The sequence below is a fragment of the Corapipo altera genome, unplaced genomic scaffold, assembly GCF_003945725.1.
Source record: "Corapipo altera isolate COAL_440 unplaced genomic scaffold, ASM394572v1 45, whole genome shotgun sequence".
Lineage (NCBI taxonomy): Eukaryota > Metazoa > Chordata > Aves > Passeriformes > Pipridae > Corapipo > Corapipo altera.
Window position 1 is genome coordinate 6,646,463 of NW_020884877.1, and position 18,635 is coordinate 6,665,097.

The following is an 18,635-nucleotide window of genomic DNA, read 5'->3' on the forward strand; positions in this document are numbered from 1 at the left end:
TGTTGGTCAGCATTTTCAAGATAATTTTTAGTCCAACATATTTTAGTATCATAAAAATTGCTTGATGTAGAATTGTTATTTTTCATATATTACATGGAAACTGAATAAATTTAGTACAAAAATATTCCTTCACTGTTAACAGAATTCAAGAACTGAAAAGTAGTTTTAAATAAATTTGAAATATATTCTAAATGCCTACTGTAGTTAAGGAATAACATATAAAAATAATAAACTTCAAAGTAATAAAAACATAAAATTAAAATAGTGCAAAATTTTAGCAAATGTATTTTAGAAGGTGTGAAGTCAACTTTGAAATACTTTAAAAACTTTGATTCATTTTTGCAACATACTGTGATGAACAGAGAGACTGAGGAGAAGAGTAGGTAATCTTGAGGTAATATAAAAATTCACTGATTTGATTAATGGTCCTTTTGAAGTTTGAAGAAAATTCCCCATTGCAAACAATGTGATATCTTCAACCTACTGATTGCTGAGAATGTTGCAGCACAACTATTTCCTGAGAACTACATACCTACTGTTCCATTTTGCATGTGATGCAGGCAGAGATCAGGTAAATTGACAAATGGTACAAACACTGCATGAACTAAAGATGAAGCCTTGGCTCTACAGAGATGAAGAGCCAGTTTCAACAATGATTGTACTAAAGCCAAAGTTTCCTCAAATTGATATATAATTCTCATGATCATCTCTGCTCCTATTGCCACACAGGCCTAGATCCAAAAATTAGCAGTGAAAAATACACACTTTCTTCTCCCCTGTTCATTGAGAATAACTTTGTAAAAGTCATTTCACCAAGTCATAAAAAGGAAGCCTCCTGCAGCCCCCAAAGCTATTCCCCACTTTGCCAGTGTCTGCCAGTTCTTCTACCTCCTTGTTTTATGAAAGTGGACCGGCAGTGAGAGTCAATGGGAATTTACCACTTCCTTTCATGGAAGCAAAGTTCTGTCTCCAATCCCCTCATTGCCTGTCAGCTTTTGAAAGAAGTGTGGCTAGAGGCAGGAACACTTTGAAAAGGCCCAGCAGATTTCTCAAGTCAGTTTTAAAAGTGCCCTTTAAGAGCTTCCCTGAGGTGTTTATGGTTTATATTGCTCAATTAGCTACTTTATATTGCAGTATTTCCTTCAAAAGCAATCTTTGACTAATTGTAAATTCTTAGAAATATGCTTCATATTTTTAAAAGTCCTCTTTTTACAGCTGCAATAAAGTCCTCTAGGGCACATATTAGAGGCAACAATGGTACATTTTGGCCATCAAATACCATAACTGGACTTCAACACTCACTCCGTCATCATAATGGGTGTCTCTGACTCATTAGCTGTACCCAGTAACAAGCTGATATTAGCACCTGTTCTCACAAAATGGATTTTAACAGAAATGGGGCCAAGCTGAATGAGTCTGGGGAAGTTCAGTTCTGAAGGCCGACTGAGTCCATCGTAAACATGGAAAGGTTTTATAAAATCTCAGTGTGCACAAATCCCAGGGTTTAGTGATTTTGTCACTGGACTTCAACTCCTTGAATGACCAGCTCAAAGCATGTTTCATTCTCCATATACACTGGACAGCTAAACGTGAAAGCCATAAAACTGAGGGCAGATGAAGTTCTAAATCTTTAAAGGCAGTTAGCTTCAGCACCGAGGTCTTGGGATAAATATTTCCAGCTTGAGTTCAGTTTTGAAAGAATTCTGTTGATTTTCTATATGGTGTTTCTACTTGACTCAAAGTAATTGTAATAGAAGAACTAAAATTTTATATGGTCTTAATTATAAAGTAACATTCTCCCCAGAGTCCAATGTTACTGTGATAGGTAAATATAATACATATTGCAGGAGACTTGCGTTCATCTAAAAGAGTCTAATTTATTCTGCACTAAGAAAACTTTTCTACCTTCCTTTTTTCTACTCACATAAATAAGCATTACAGCAATGCTCACTGTGAGTCAATGAAAGATGTACCTTCACTGAAACTACTTAAATGTTTGGGATATTGCTATCAATTTTGTTATGGATTTTAGTAGCTTGAGCTGATTCACTAACTGATAGAATTCTCTTGTCTCCAAGAATATGTGTAAAAAAAGCAACTTGAAATCACTATTCATAATTCTTTCCTTTAGAAAAAGACAAATGGCACTAGATAACTCAATATTTCACAGTATGTGTGGGCCCTCTTCCCAAAGGAATAACAGTCCAGTTCCAAAGACACTTGGAAAGAAGCTCCCAAAGGAAACACATGTATGAAGAACATAAGCAGAGGCTGACAATCTTTATAAGGAAGGTAATCTTTAATAGCTCTTTGTTTCAGACTGAATATGGAATCTGTTTTCACAGCATTTTTTTGAGTGAATCTAACACCGACCAGGAAACAGATCATCCTTACATAGGTAGCCCCAAAAAGCAACCTCGAGTGAATCTGGACATCAGAAAAGGCCAGAGCAGGACTAGCAAGGCTGTGTCAGACATGCACATGTTCCAATATCTGGTAAGCCTTTGCACTGGCTTTCAGCTCTGACTGCCTCATAGCTCTTCAAATAGAGCTAATCCTTCCAGCATGTGTCTCTTCAGAACAGGACATCCTAAGAATGAGCCCAGAAATGCTCATTTAGTGGCTGGGGAAGGCAGGTTTCACTGTTGTGCTGACTGGGCTCACATAAATGCTTAGGGGGTTAAACTCTCCTGGGTTTTTTATCCTTCTCTTCATTAGGAATGGTCATAACTTTGGAATAACATTAGTATTTATCTGTTCAGTTTCAAGATTAACTTGGAGTACTGTAATGAGTTTGTGAATATGAGGCAATGATCTGTAATTCATGAAGTCTAGGATTCAGGGTAGCCCCAATAACCAGTGTATGAAAACCCAGACCACTGAACACAGAACCTGAAATGTCCAGAGCTTTATGCTAGCTTAGCCTACTTCCCCTCATAAAATCCCTCTTTTCATGAAATATAATGTGACTGACATTAAGAAAAATTGTGAATCACTCACCAAAAAATATACTAACCTCCCAGAATCAGGACTTTTAGAAAAGTTTAGTGCTGAAGAGTGTAATTAGCATTTCAAAGTTAAGTATACACATTTATGCAAGCCTCCCCACTAAGGTACCACAACACTGTTTTCTGTAGCAGAGAAGACTGATTCCCACCACACCATGCACTGTGGTCTGGAAGAAGACAGAATAAATAATCAAGATGCTTGCTCCTCCAGCTCTTGAAAACTCCCAAGTGCAGTGCTAGTGTTTCTGAATAACATGAACAGAGCAACACGTAATCACCCAGACACACACACCCCAAGACAACAAAGTAATGCCTGGTTTCTCAGCTCATGTTAACCTGCATAGATCCAATACAGTAAAAAAAGCTGACATTGATTTTTGCCAACTGAAAACCTGCCCTGAAACTTAAAGCAGCTGGAGAATATGGCTAAATATCAGATGCCTTCAATTTAAGGACAAACCTTTGCTAAACTCTTTATTAGAAAGTTATATTCCTTTTGTAACTGAACACTGCTTTATAAAGCTAATATATAAAGTGAGAGTCCAGAGCATAGGCTTTGTGTTTGGAGAAATCTAAATACACTAGCCAATTTAATATCAATGGTCAAAAGGCATGGACTCTCCCTGAAGGTAAAGAACATCCTCTTAATGAAAAAAACTTGCAATAATCTTAGATCCATCTTCAATTTAGACCTTGCATTTTCCCCTGTCGTCAGAGTTTCAATCGCCTTTGCTATGATCTCTGGATTTCAATTTACAGAGCATTAGCCCTAGGCTGCTCATCAGCATCTTCAGGTCCACTGGGACATGCATTCCAAAATACTGAGCAGCTGGAAGAATGTCAACAAAATCCTGAGTTACAAACAAAACAGACCAGTTGCTCAAGGAAATGCAGGGGTATCCCCAATATTTAAGAGCGCCAAGTAGACCCAAAATCATAGGGGCCAAAACAGCCTGAAGATGTTGACAGGAAACTGTCCCTAAAGAAGGATGTCTGCCATTTCATTCAGATAAGCAACCTACAAGCCAAGGATGACTAAACAAACTGAAAAACAAAAGCATCCAAATGGAGACATCAAAATCATAGGTACATAGAGATTCTATGCATTTTTTGTAGCTCTTATTACTACAACATATCACAAAGTGCACATAACATGCATTACAACAGAAAACAGGAATCATGAGGGTCACTGCAAACAAAGGTGATTAGATCTCAGCTGGCTTCTCTCTGCAAGCAGCTGTCTTAAAAGAAAGGTGTGTGCCCATATATAAGCCCTTACTTTCCCTGTTTGATGCCTCAGTCCTTGTTAATCTGTTTTCCAGCACAGCACACCAGTGCAAGCATTGTGCTCCTCCTTGGCGCTGACTGCACATAGCAGCTGCAAAGCTTGTAGCCAGTGAATTTTGCAGCTGGTCTGGTAGCAGCTGGCAAAAACCTAGTGTCCAGATGGACATTAAATTTGCATTATTTATAATACATCAAAAGTGAATAGACCTCTATGAAAGTGACTTATAAGGACATTTATTTAGGGACTTATTTCTGACAGTTCTGAAGCCACTTTTATCCAAGCTCTGCTTAGATGCTGGATGTTTTACCCACCCACAGGAAAACGTTCCTCAGCTCCTGATCACTGTTGACCCTTACATAACTCACACATGTGGAAGAACAGGTAAATCTTGTACTTTCTATAGATTATGACCTACAACTTAGTAGACCTATTTACAACTATAGTACTTGTGTCCAAGAGCATAGACTATGCAAGGATCTGACCTGCTGAAGTTTTTCTACTTGCAACGCGAAAGAATGGCAAAGAAGCATGTCACAAACTGAAGTTTTCAAATTAAAAAGGAAACAGTCACCATTAAGGCAAGCCATTAGGAAAGGTGTCCTGGTTTTGTCTGGGAGAGAGTTAATTTTCTTCTTAGTAGCTGGCACAGTGTTGTGTTTTGGATTCAATACGAGAATAACGATGATAACACGCTGATGTTTTGGTTGTTGCTAGGTAGTGCTCATCCAAATCAAGGACACTTCCATTCCCCATGCTCTGCCTGTGAGGAGCTGAAGAAGCTGGGAGGAAGCATGGTTGACTGGAATGGGCCAAAGGGATATTCCACACTGTAGAACATTGGGCCCAGTATATAAATTGCAGGGAGTTGGCAGGAAGGGTCTGATCACTTCTCGGGGATGGGCTGAGCATCAGTCAGCAGGTGGTGAGCAATTGTGTTGGGCATCACTTGTTTCTCTTTGGTTCTATTCTTCTTCTCTCCCTTTCATTATGGTTATTATTATCATTAGTATTATGATATTTTGTTTTGTTTCAGTTATTAAACTATCCTTATCTCAACCCACAAGTTGTACTATTTTCCTGATTCTCCTCCTCATGGTGGGTGGGGTGGTAGGGGGTGGGATGGGCAAGCAACTGTGTGGTACTTAGTTGCCAGTTGGGGTTAAAGCACAATAAGAGGCCACTGCCTGATGAACTGTGTCACAGGGAGTGCTGTATCACACCAAAGCAAATAGCTTTCCTATAGTGTTCCCATCTCTCAGTGAACTTTGAAAATTCCCCTTTATCACACAGATGGTAAGACACCCAATGTCCATCACTCTTCAGAATTCGTAGAAAACAGTGATTCTTCATATTGAAAGTCCTTTAGCTTTGCAAAACTCACACAAAGTATCATAATAGAGAGTGATCAGGTGTCTTTTTTTTTTTTTTTAATAACCTGAACTAAGAAATAATATCTCTTGCTTTGAAAGTGACTGCCTTCAAAAAGAAGGTCATCTTCATTTATATCTTCAGGTCTTAGCACTTTAGGACTGCCATTATAAAACCCATTTTGCTAATACGGGCTTTCGAAAGCTTAACTAAAACTTTCTGTAAAGAAAACAGGTCACTGGAAGATTACTTCTGTTCCTATAGAATGACAGAAATTGCGATTTCTTTAGGTCCAAGCAGTAGAACAACAAAGCACTTCATCACTTCCTGAAGCTACTGTCAGATCAGCCCACAATGCTTCAGCCCCTTCTCAATACCAGCTGTGAGTACACCATGATTTGTATCATTTTTATTCTCTCCTCACTCTGCTCTGGAGTTTAAGCATACTAATAAGACTTTCAAGCATGTGAACCAATCACCAGTACACCACCACCACCACAAAACTCCCTAGTATTTCAACACAATAAGTGGACTGCACAGCCCATGGTGTTTCAGCAATCCAAGGTCACTTGCCTTACAAATTATTCATTTCTTAATTCCACATCATTAAACACCTGATTCTGTTCAATGAAAACAGCACAAGCTTCACTGGGAGAAAAATTATTAAATCAGCCATGACAGCTTTGCTATGGATTGGCTAATCCAGTATAAATAGCCTGACACAAGTCCAATAGGATATAGTTGAACAACATATCTCAAGCAGTGGCTGTTAATCACAGTTAAATAGCTATTCAATGGAGATGACAGTTTCAGTCTAACAATCAGGCACTTCAGAGGCACGTGGTGCTGAAAGCTTGCTGTCTGTACCCCACCACTGATTCTCCAGCTTGTTCCGTGCTGGGGGCAGCCATGGGAAAACACCCTGCAAGGCAGCACAGCATCCAGGAGTAGCACAAAATGAACAAACTGGTAACCAGGCATCAAGTTTTCATTTCCTTATTTAGATATGCCAGGTAATGAGAGAAAACAGTTATGAAGAATGAAACTGAAGTCACCGTGGAGCAGGGAAACTAATAGATTCCACTACTAAATCACCAGTGTCAGATCTGCCATGTCACTGCTGCACTCGGGAACATTCAGAGCCAAAATGTTGTTAGATTCAAGTCAACTCCTTTGCTGATGTCCTCACCATTTTCTTTTACAAATGTTTAAAATTTGAGGTGAGTCTGTTGCCAAAGTACTTTTGATCAATAAGAGTAAACGTGTGTGCGTGAGGGAATTTTCCTAAATGATTTAACATCAGCTGGCCTTATTCTGCTGTATTTAGTGTGTATACAGGTCTGTGCCAAGTGATGAAGTTCACAATGCTTTGCTCCTCTCTTCCCTCTTAACTCTCTTATTTCCCTCTCCACTATATCAGCAGAACTGCTATCAAAGTGCCCCTGTTACAAAGTTGGATGGCTTAACTTTGTTTCAAGTATAGATCTCTCCGAATAAGACTTTTTTGTGGTGATATATTTGAATATGCTGCCTTCAGCAGCTTCGATGGCAAGGGTGGCCTGAAACACTGGGCTGGGAAGGTTGGTGGCAACAACCTCTAGCCAGCAAAGCAAGATATGGAAAGGGACATGAAACTAAAGCATTGCTAAGAGTAGTCATGCTGAAGTTTGCAAAAACTAAATTAATCTGAAATGACACTCACTGTAGAATCAGTAAAACATCTGTGCTTAAATGGCTTGTCTAGTTTAACACAGATGGAAAACAATCATGAACTAGGGAATCAGATGTCCAAAAGAATAGGCTCTAATCTGCAAACAGAAATGATCTATTTAATCTTCTACATCTGAGTAGTCCCATGGAAGACTTAAGTGCATAATGGTCACACCACTCAATTTTGAGCTCCAGCTATATGCAGCACTACAGTGTTATGGGCTGAGGTTTTCCACATCCTCCCCCCCAAAAAAGGTTAAAAAAACCCCCTCAAAGACAAAGCTTCTCTTCCAGTAAACAGTCAGATTTCTTTCCTTGTAATTAATATGGTATGGTTGATATAGATTTTAAAGAATAGAGGTTTCTGTTTCTCAGTAATTTAATTCTGCTTAATTATTCTAATACCAAATACAAATCCCAGAAAATATTTAGCTTGCAACAAGTGTTTCTATCTTTATGTTACTGAATTGTTCAGTAACATCAAAAGAGCCTTAAAATGCTTAATAATTATGGTTATTGTGTATGGAAGAATGCAACATTGGCTTGATGTTAAGCTTCCATTTGGAAAAATTATGCTATAAATATAAAATGGGCACCAAAAAGCACAACTTAGTTACAGTAGCACAAAAGAAGGACCGAAGGAGATTTCAAGACGCCATTAAAACCAGATGTCCCAAATTGAGAATTTGCATCAGGTTTCTAACCCTTCCAAGATACTAAAGTATGTGAGCCAAAGCATCTTGCAGAAAAGTGTTACTTCTTCAACCTTTGGATCAGGCCTGAGATCACAAAACAACTCAAGAAGGCTTTCTCCTAAAGCACATCTTCACCTTCATACACAGAAGGGCATTGCAGCCTAATACAAGTAAAGGCAAATCCCCCCAAAATACCAAATCTCCCATTCTGTTGTCACACCATTACTGAGAAATTCCTGACAGATACACTGCCATTGTGGGTGATGTGCAACAGGTTAAGACTGCTGTCCTCATGCCACAAACTCATAATATTTCTTTGCAAAATGAAAATTGTTTTCAAACTTTTGTGTACGTAGCAATAGGCTTTTTTTGTTGGGTTTTGGGTTTTTTAGGGGTTTTTTTGTTTGCATTTTTCAAATTATTTTTTGTCTCTGTCCTATCCATGAGAGAGTTATTTGGAAGCAGTTCAGTGTTCATGGTCACTTCCAAGACACTGAATATTGGTATTCTCTGTATAGTGCAGAGAAGAGGGAAAGAGTAGCAAATTATATCCAATTCCCTCTATAAACTATATAATTTGAAAACAAATAAAATAATGTAAGCTTAGCTCTGGATGCTTCTTAGTAATTCAAAAGAAAGTACATAAGATTATTACAGAACAGAAGAAGATCATTACATTTTGAACATTTCTTGGAGAAAACAACCCAATCATTTGGCCTGACATTGAACTGTTTGTTCTGAGACCATGAGACAAGGTCTTCAATCACTATAAAATGCTCCATCAGCTTTGTATTACAGTATCAGCTGCATTTTGACAGTTTGTATAAATAGACAAGTACATCTCATTTGGATGAAGAAAATGATACTGGACGACTACAGATACATTGTTTTTTGCTTCAAAATTAAGCAATAAGCAGAGTTTATGCATAAGAACACCCTTACTGTAAATGCATAGGTTGTCACTTGCTTAACACGTTTTACATTTGGCACAATACAAACGTTTACAAAATGGGTTGGAGCCAAGAGATGGCTCCTCCAAGCCATCAGTCTCAGAATCCTACCCAGTTCCCATTCCTTCCCAGAAAAACCTGGCAAAACAGATTGGGAAGATGCAGAAGTACACACAGATGTTTTATATCTGGTTTTGTATGTACGTGCATATATAGGCACATGTTAAGCCTATGTATAAACATATACACGTGCAGTATGTTCTACAGGTGCAATAGACAGTGCTCAGGTATCTGGGCTCTTCACTCTCTAAGATCCTCCCAAACCCAAACTTTATGCAAAGAAATTTTTCTCTGTTCGGTAGAGATATGTCATTAAAAGACAAAGTTATTTTGGAGGACATCTTGTAACCAAATGTTCTGACTTCTGCTAACAGGGTATTCCACGTTTACAGACCAGTTTCTCCATTCCACATCCTGGCTGAAGACCTGTCACAGCAGGGACTGCAACACCAGCTATGCCTAGATCAAGCTAGGGGTGGCTCTTAATCCCTTCTCTGAAAGAGTCAGGAGTAGGAATTTCAGAGGTGCATGGCAAAAGCAGAGGCCACATGACACAATCACTGTTTTGGAGCTAGTGATTGCCACTTTCCACATTTCAGAAAGGAATTTCTCTCTGGCAATGCCATGGGCAAATTGCCTTACTTTGACAGAAAAGAGCAGCTTTTATTCTTCAAAAATTTCAGTAGCTGAATTGCCTCTTTTTTGTGCTGATCACCATCACTCTTAATGCTAAAAGAGAAGTGTGTACCTGTAAGGCAAATATTGTAAGATGTGACTTGTTGAGATGACTAGTCACATGCTTCCAGCTGGAGCTCATTTCTCTCCTAAATGCCATCCATAAGAACAATTCTATACGTGTGACTCCTGCTGAAGAAATGTACATATGGTTCTCTTGAAATTGTTCCTTGCCTACTTATTTTTATATCACTTTGATATTTACAACACTTGATATCTGTACTGCAATCCACTAGAAAACAGAATATGTACCACAGGTAACTCTTACAGGCAAAATTCATATTAACGTCAAAAAATCCCCAACAATATCCAGATTTAGAAATAGAAGAATATGAAGGATTTCCATTCAAGATCAGTAATTTTTAACCTTACAGAAGTCCACCACATCTCACCAACAGAATTTACTTCTATAGTTTGGTCTCCAAGAATCCCAGCTGGAGCTGAAGGCCTTTCAAGAAGGCCCTCCAAAGGCAATAACCTTGCGCCTTTCCTCACCTGTTTTCCCAGGCAGGGCAAGGGCATGATACTCTCTCTTTCTTAGGATTTGAGGTTTGGATAAGTCACCCTTCCTCCTAAGGGCATCACCCAGGAAACAAACACTGGTTAGGACAACAGCTTCCTAGTCCATTGCCCTGTTGACACGACTGATCAGCAAAGGCCCACACCCAGAAGTATTTGTGCCAGAAACTACACAACCACTCAGGTCAAGCTCCTGAGATTCATAACAGAAAAAAAATTGAAAAAATATTATTTCTGACTGGCCTGGGAACACAGAAAAATGCAGCTGTTTTTGCACAGCCAAAAAAGTGCCCACAGACACATCGGAATAACTAGGTTGATATCAGCCAGCAAGGAAATCAGAGGAAGTGCCATCTGATCCATTCCAAATACAGATGCAGATCTGACATATGACAAGGAAGCTGCTTCATCAGACAGGCTCTCGTTTCAATGGGAAGAAATATTTCTGAATCAAAATTCAAAACATTAAGTACTTTCTATTTTCCAGAAGAAAAACATCAACCTATGACTAACACATAACAGCTTATTAGAATACAGGATTAGAGTTCTGCTATCTATAGGGAAACAATCTTTCAACCAAAAACCTACGGAATAAAAAAATAAGAAGCTTTTGAGGAGCCATCGTAGGTGACTGGTGAATGGAACCTAATATAAAGTAAATTATGGAAAAAAACTAATATTGTTTTCCTACCACTTTCATACCTTGTAAGATTGAGAAGGCTTTCTATTAAACATGGGTTTTCTAGCAAAGTTCATCACCAATTGCCTCACTAATACAAAAGGAAGCAGCTATTTACTCATCTCCTGCAGTTTGGGATCAGTCTTGTCAATAAGGCAAGGACCCCAAAAAGGCTTTCTTTAAGTTCTTAACCATGACAGAGACTTCATAGATGGTCTTTAGGAAAAGTTCTAATTACAACTGGGAATTAATTACAGCTGGAAATTTTTTCATTGAATGGATTTGCATTGGAGAATACTGATTCATAAAAACAATTTCCCTCAAACATTACTGCATGTTCAACAAAGTTCTGCTGTAAAACTGGCAACTTTCCTGCCAGTTCCTCTGGCAAGAATGGGGTCTTCATATTCAGTTTTGCTATGAGGAGCTGCTTATGTAAGGAGGTTTCACAGGATGTCTCTCAGCAGTTGAGGGCAACTGTCTGCTCCAGTTCAGTAATAAGAGTAAAACAAACTACATTTTCAGGACTTTCAAGAAAGTTAATTTTCTAGAATTTACTTTCTGTGGGAAGCTTTAGAATTTCTATGTTTTTCTTCCAATCAGCATAACTTCCTGCAGCTTTCTGAAGTTCTTGTGAATTTTTCCATGGAACAAAAAGTCTGAATTCCCAGTAACTCTGCCTTCAGTCTCCCCAGGCCACAATAACTCTCTCCTCGTGAACACAGGGCTCCATATCTCCATGAACAAGGGTGCAATGGCATAGGATAGAAGGCAGTTTGAATTGTCTAAGAAAGCCTTTCTCCAGCTTGGTCACTACAGTAGAAACACCAAATACAGGCTGGGGGGTTTCAGCAAACCCTCTATCATGTGGCACTTATCACTCTCTCTTCTCCCTCCCTCAGTCTGTCTTGGATGATTTGCAAACATTGCAGGAGAGAAGTTATCTTTTATTGTGTGCTCATTTGTGACCTCTGGGAGAAGCTACAGTAAGGGAAGATCTAAGCAGAGCCTTGTTAGTAAATTCTTCCTGAGTTTATAATTGCTAGGATCAACAGCAAGGCAGGGGAAAGAAAGACCTGTCAATTATTATTTTTAATTAGAAATACAGCTTAGAAATGTTGCCAAATGGAGCCACACTGAGGGACAATATTTAAAGCACAAGAACATCCCAAGGTCTCAGAGATCTTTGGAAATCATTGGCCCTGCCCTGTGCTGTTCACAATGTACATAAACAATATAAGCAGACAGAAAGAATCCAAAGTATGGGTAAATTAAAACAGTTGATATATTTAAGCACATTTAGGGCAAGGAACATAAGAACTCAAAAATATCTGGATCTAATCTCTAACAAGCCAGAAAAATATGAATAAAATGTGAAATATCGGCTTGTTGTTTTAAAAATCATAAACAGAATTAAGACACAAGAAAGGAACACCATGGAACTCTGATTTAATTGCTATGGCAACTTGCACAGCAGTTTTTCAGAGTGGTTCTAGCAGTTCTCTCATACTAGCAAAACAAACGTGTTGAACAATAAAATTTAAAGAAAAATATTCATTTAAATATGTTGTATCAACACATATAAGAGTGATACCATATATAATGTGAATTTAATATTACATCCACATCATATTGAAGCATTATGGGATATGGGACCGGGGGGAGGGCCTTCTAGGTTACAGGTCCAATCTACAGCTGATTCAATCTTATCTACTCAAATTTATCAAGTTCTAAATAAAAACTAGTAGGGTTTTCTTATTCCCACTACTCTAGCAACATCATTCTACAGCCTAACTCTAATGAGAGCTTGTTACCTTCTAGAAACTTCCTGACAGAACTTACTTGTCTCTCTATTATGTCTTTTTACTCTTTACCAACAGTTTTTTTCAGTTTAATTAACTTTTCCTCTTTGGTATTTATTCCATTTCTAGTTTCTTCATATAGAAAGCTACCACATTCTCTCTTCATTTTTCCTTTGCTATGCTAAACAAGCCAGAAATAAGCATATAAATATACATATATACATAAAAATATATAGGCACTACAAACACACACAAATATATTAATAAATATAAGTGTATATTTATGCACATATGTACATAATTATGAAGGAATGGGATTGTGTCAGATCAGATTATATAACTAAAGAAAAATGTGAACTTTCAAATAAGAAAAATATGTTTATATATAATATACATATTTATATTCCTCCCCATTGCAATGGAGCAGTAATTCTTATGGCCACAAAACAGCCTCAAATTATTCAGACTCAAGTTGTTCAGTACCTTGTAACAGAATTCCATGAGTTAATTTGGAATTTGCTCTTATACATTTTTAAAAGCATCACTTAACACTAACTGGATTCTTCTACTCCACCTTCTCAAATTATGCTAGTTATTATTTCTTTTCGGGCTGCCAAGGACTTTCTTATGCATCCACGTTTGAAACTAAACACAAAATTTTCAGTCTACTCTCCTGTGAAAAACTAAGTGGTTTCTAACTATTTTGTCTCCAAACCCACTAGTTTTCTCTTGCAAAACAGTAACCAGATCACAGCAATTCAAATAAATACAAGTCTTGGTTTTCTACAATGGCATTTTAAACTTCCCATGCCATTCTCCTTCTCTGCACAATCTAACATCTTTATTCTTTGGGATATAGCTCAGCAATGAGAAGCTCTCAGCCCCCTTTTCAAATTTATTCTAGGATACAACTAGACTGACTTGCAAGAATGTTTCAGGCATATTCAAAGCTGGAGGTTTCCTGCATTGTAAGCCATAAAAAGCACAATTAGCAGTTCATACTGGCATGAAAAGGTCAACACTCTTCAGCCAATCACAGTGAAAATCAACAACAGAGATATTCCAGTAAGTAACAGGTATTCAATTCCATTGAACTACACAGTTTTGTCACTTGATTGGTATTAGATCAGAGTTTTCATTACTCAAAAGGATATTTGAAAAATATGGCCAATGAAAGTACAGTGCACAGTGCTTGCAGTGTACCGTGTATGTTTGTTTTCACCCCACCCCAGCAAATAAGAGAAAACCAGAACTCCTATTTGCTTTTGTGCATTACAGAGGTAAAGAAAAATTTAATTTTGCTAGAAAGGAGTAATTACATGATTAAGGTAACAGAGCTTAACACATGCCTTCAAGGGGCTCTGATCTGTCCTAGCAAAATTAAGAAGTTACAGTGCTAAATTGAATTGTCAGCTATTGTATGCATTTTGTCTAACACATGTCTCCTTAAGAGCAGCATGGGTACAGTTTTATCATCATACCATGTTCTTAGGAGGTTGTTGATTACACAAAGGACTCAATTTGGCCATATCATTGTCTTCACACAATGATGAAATCAACTCATTCAGTTCTAATGTCTCCAGCTTCATTTATACTGGGATCAGCCAGTTCACTCTTTCTAAAGACAGTTCTCTCTGAACTGATTTACTATGTGCATAAACACCTGAGTAGGAATAGAGGAAGGGAGAGTGAAATGATTGGAATGACCAACTGGTTGGAATTATCTCTGAGCAAGCAGCATTGTTTCCTTTCAGCTTAAGTAGCTTGTGGAATCACAAAGTTAGTTTGCAAGCTGAAGATATTTCTAGTACTTTGAGAAGCCACTGTAGTCTTATCCAAATAAATGTAACAGATTAACAGCCTGACTATATGCTTTGGAAGAATGAATGTCCTTCTGGTAGTAATTGCTGGTAAGTAGAAAAACCTATCTGACAATTGTTATCCAGTTATCTGATCTTGGACATAATAATTCTACAAAGTCAATGTCCAGGTTTCACTACATAGCTGGGGATTCCAATTCATATACTCAGACTGATTAACTGGCATGAATCCCACCAGCCCCAAGCCAAGGTTACCTCAGTGAAACCTACATCGTGAGTGGTTCACTGTGTTCCATTCAATAACTCAAATCATATCAGCATCTTCTTATTCGGAAACCAAACATTAAAAATTGAAAAGCTCTCAGGTCTACAGTTTAAATGGCCACCTTATTTAAACTGTCATGGGCTTTGAACCCTCAATGACTGCAAAATGTGCATGATCTGAAAAATAACACTAATGCAAACCTAATGTTGCCCTTGCACATTTCCTTGAGGAATTCAATGTGAAATGGTCCAGGAATAAAGAAAGCTACATTTTAATTTCATTAAAAATTAAGCATCATAACAGAACCAACAGCAAAACAGCATTAACTCAAGGCAGCATTTCTGAGCATATGATGAAGTAATAGTTTTCACTGAAGGAGGTATGTTTGAATGTTTGTGTGCATACCTATGTGCTTTACATTTATACATATGCATAGAAACAAAAGTTCAACTTGTATTACACTACACATTTCATTATATTACCAATCTCAAAGAATACAACCTTGCTTATGGCAAAATATCGAAAAGCTGTATCATGCTTTACTTTTAATTTGAATCAGGTAAGTATATATTTATTATTGGTAGTCATTAACACATGTACTATAACTGCTTCAATAATGGAATCCTTGGGGAAGTGACAAGGCCTGTGTTAGTCAAATAGTATAGCAAAGAGATTATTAAAATAAAATATCTTATTTCCCTGTAGAAATAGGAGCTAAAAATTACATCAAAGTAGGATCCCATAATAAGAAAAATCAGGAAAAAAACCCAAAGCAGCAAAATATTGCAAACATTAAGTTTTTAAATGTCACAAAAGTCACTGGAGCAGTTGTCCGACATTTACAGAACTCCTGTCTCAGTTGTATAGTAGCTTTTATTCATTAACCTTGAAGGCACTGATTCACTAGTACACTCTAAAGAACTGAAGGCTGCACTTAAAAGTAGTTTAGAAACGGTTATAAGAATTTAAAAATTGCAGTGGTTGCCATTAAAGAGGAACTCTGCAAACTCACCATGTGCTATCCTACACACAAGCGCTGTTTTCTGTTTCAATTCGGAGAAACGGTTTCAATGCGTTTCAGATGCTGAGGTGTGGTAACTGTTTAAAAAAATTAACAGAAAATATTTAATGTGACTATTTTACAACACAACATTGAAACTGTTAGAAGTAAACTTTGTATTTACTTCTAATACACACAAATTTAACGAAGCCGTAAATCAACATAAGTTTTACTGTTTATTTTAGCAAAAACAGACTCACCCCTCAAAAATGAAGCACAAAATCATTTTAAGCTGGATATTGAGAAAAGAGCTAGGAAAGTTCCTTTTTTTTTTTTTCTTTCAAGCTGAATGCTTAGCACACTTGGACCCCTCTGAAAATTCTTGTCATATTTTAAGCAAAAAGCTCCACTTCGAGACATAAAGAGCCCAGATTTGTTGGGAAACAGGTGGGACTCGGTCCACTGTGCACACTAAAAGCAGGAGAGAGTCTTTCCCTAAAAGCAGGAAGTCTGATTTCCACGTACTGCAGCCTTGTACCTCTTGCCAGCAGGTGGCAAGATGACAGACAGCGAAAGGGATGATGCTAAGCCCGTATGAGTCACTCGAGGAGCCAGCTGCAGCCCCGTAATGTAACCATTTAAAAAAGAGACAGCTCCGTAAATGCTGAGACCCCCGAATAACGACACACTGCACTTTCTGCATTTACTAAATGTCGAGAAGCTGAAAGTAAATACCGTTCCACATAGCTCTACAAACTAATTTATAAAATGACCAACGAAGCAAGCAAGGGTTTTGTACTGCAGCCTGCATTGCAACTGAAGTTACATGCTACTCATCTTCCCACACACCTGCTAAGTACTCAGTGCTGCTCGGTTCCAGAAAAAACACAACGGGTGAGCAGAATGAGAAGGAGTAGACCTTGATTTTTAGGATTTTAATGAAGTCTAGCATACATAAAAATAACCCAAAGTCTGACCCAACATTCATTTGCACAGACAAATGAGGAGGCATTGAAGTAAATTCAATTGCCTGAATGAAACAAGGACAGGTAAATGGAAACACAGGTGACAAAACAGAAGCCAAAATTCGAGATAAAGGAGAAAGTTATCAATGAGTCCTTGCTGAGCTTTTCTAAATGCTTACTCCTAGAATGAGGAATTTTATATGAAATTCATGTTCATGGGGTGGGATGGGCTCCTATTTTTAAGTCAAATACAAGAAAGGATTCATTGCAATTGTAAAGAAAAGTGTCTTTTCTAAAACAAAACAAACAAAAAAGAATAAGAAAACCAAACAAAACCCCCAAACAAACCCCCCCAAAAAACCAAACCCCGAAAAAACCTCATGTTACTGAAAACTTGAAGATATTTCTCCTTGAGAATAATTTGGGGGAATTATTTCAATTAAAAATTCTATAATACAAACTCTCTGCTCTGGAGGGCCACCTCCCCACCTATTCTTCCACTTCCCAGAACCACACGGTGTATTGTACCAAAAGACTAACTCAAAGACCCCTGCTACCAGCATTGGTCTGTAAAATACAACTAAACAAGGTTACAAAACCAAAAATGCCTTTACAACAAGTAAATTCTATTGTTTCTCAGATGCTTTCATCTAATCTTACCTGCAAGTAGAATGGAAGAACAAGGAGAGGGTGAATTGATGCACCTCCCTTCAAACAGATGCTAGAGGGCTACTGGCAGTATCTTGTTTACTGAGTGACACAGCATAGTGAGAAACAACACTTTGAGTAGTGACCCAGGTTTGATCTCACTTTTCACACCCATAAGCAGAAGTCAGTTGAGTTGCACTACTGTAACACTGGAATCAGGTCTACAATGACATTTTCTGTTGCAGTGCAAAATGCATGGATAACTTTTAAACACCTAGAAAAGAAGAGGATTCAGTAGAGAAAATATGAAAAACCATTAAGCTGAGTAACAATAAAAGGAGTATCTAAACACAAGATTTATTATAACCAAGTCTTCTCATTACAGTTCAGAGTCAAAATAAGATGTTTAAGCTGGGCGTATATTTTTCTTCTTCCACTGCTTCCTCTTTAGAAAAACTTTTCATTTTTGCATTTCAGGCTAGATGCACTACCCTCACAGGCTATAGCATTCACAGTAACCAGCATACAGAATATGAACATGACTGGGAACTCCTAACTGTTGAGTACAAATTTAATAGAGTCTTTTTCAGTGAGAGTGAAAGATGATGTCATAAAACTTTATAAGTTTGAGCCATACCATTCTGCAACAGACAGAAAGTAGTTTCTCCCATGATTATAACCTTGGTGTGTTCTTAGGGAGAGGTCCCATAGCAGTTCAATCTCATCTGAACTGTAGCTGCTGCTGCTCCACACATTTCTCCATCCCAAGCTATTTATTATGTTCTAATAGAGAAGCACCTCAAAGAAAACTAACCACCAAAGTGTGACTAATCTCAAGCAGAATCAGGCCCTAATCACACAACGGACAGGACCATCGTCAGGAAAGGGTGAAACAATGGAAATGGGATCACAGTTATATATTGCTAGGGAACCACACCCTGCAGCAGAAACTGCAAAAGTAGAAGCAATTTTTGGGGACTTGAACTCTGACAATGAAGCTTTAGAAAAAAACACACAGGCCAGGGTACAGGGAAAAGTCTTGGAGCAGTTAGCAGCATACATTTAGGGTGAGTGAAACAGCTTCTTGGTCTTCCTTTGTATATTTGATTAAGCTAGGGAATAA

The 18,635-nt window shown here is 37.9% G+C and overlaps 1 protein-coding gene across 1 annotated transcript in view; it reads right to left on the reverse strand.

The window, feature by feature from the left end:
- Nucleotides 1–17,780, reverse strand: part of SATB2 (SATB homeobox 2) — a 213,565-nt gene extending 195,785 nt beyond the window's left edge. The window contains exons 1-2 of the mRNA XM_027637229.1: nucleotides 17,525–17,780; nucleotides 15,912–15,997 (exon numbers count right to left, since the gene is read on the reverse strand). The gene's annotated coding sequence lies outside the window, so the exon portion shown is untranslated. The remainder of the gene's footprint in view (nucleotides 1–15,911; nucleotides 15,998–17,524) is intronic.
- Between the last annotated feature and the right edge of the window lie 855 nt (nucleotides 17,781–18,635).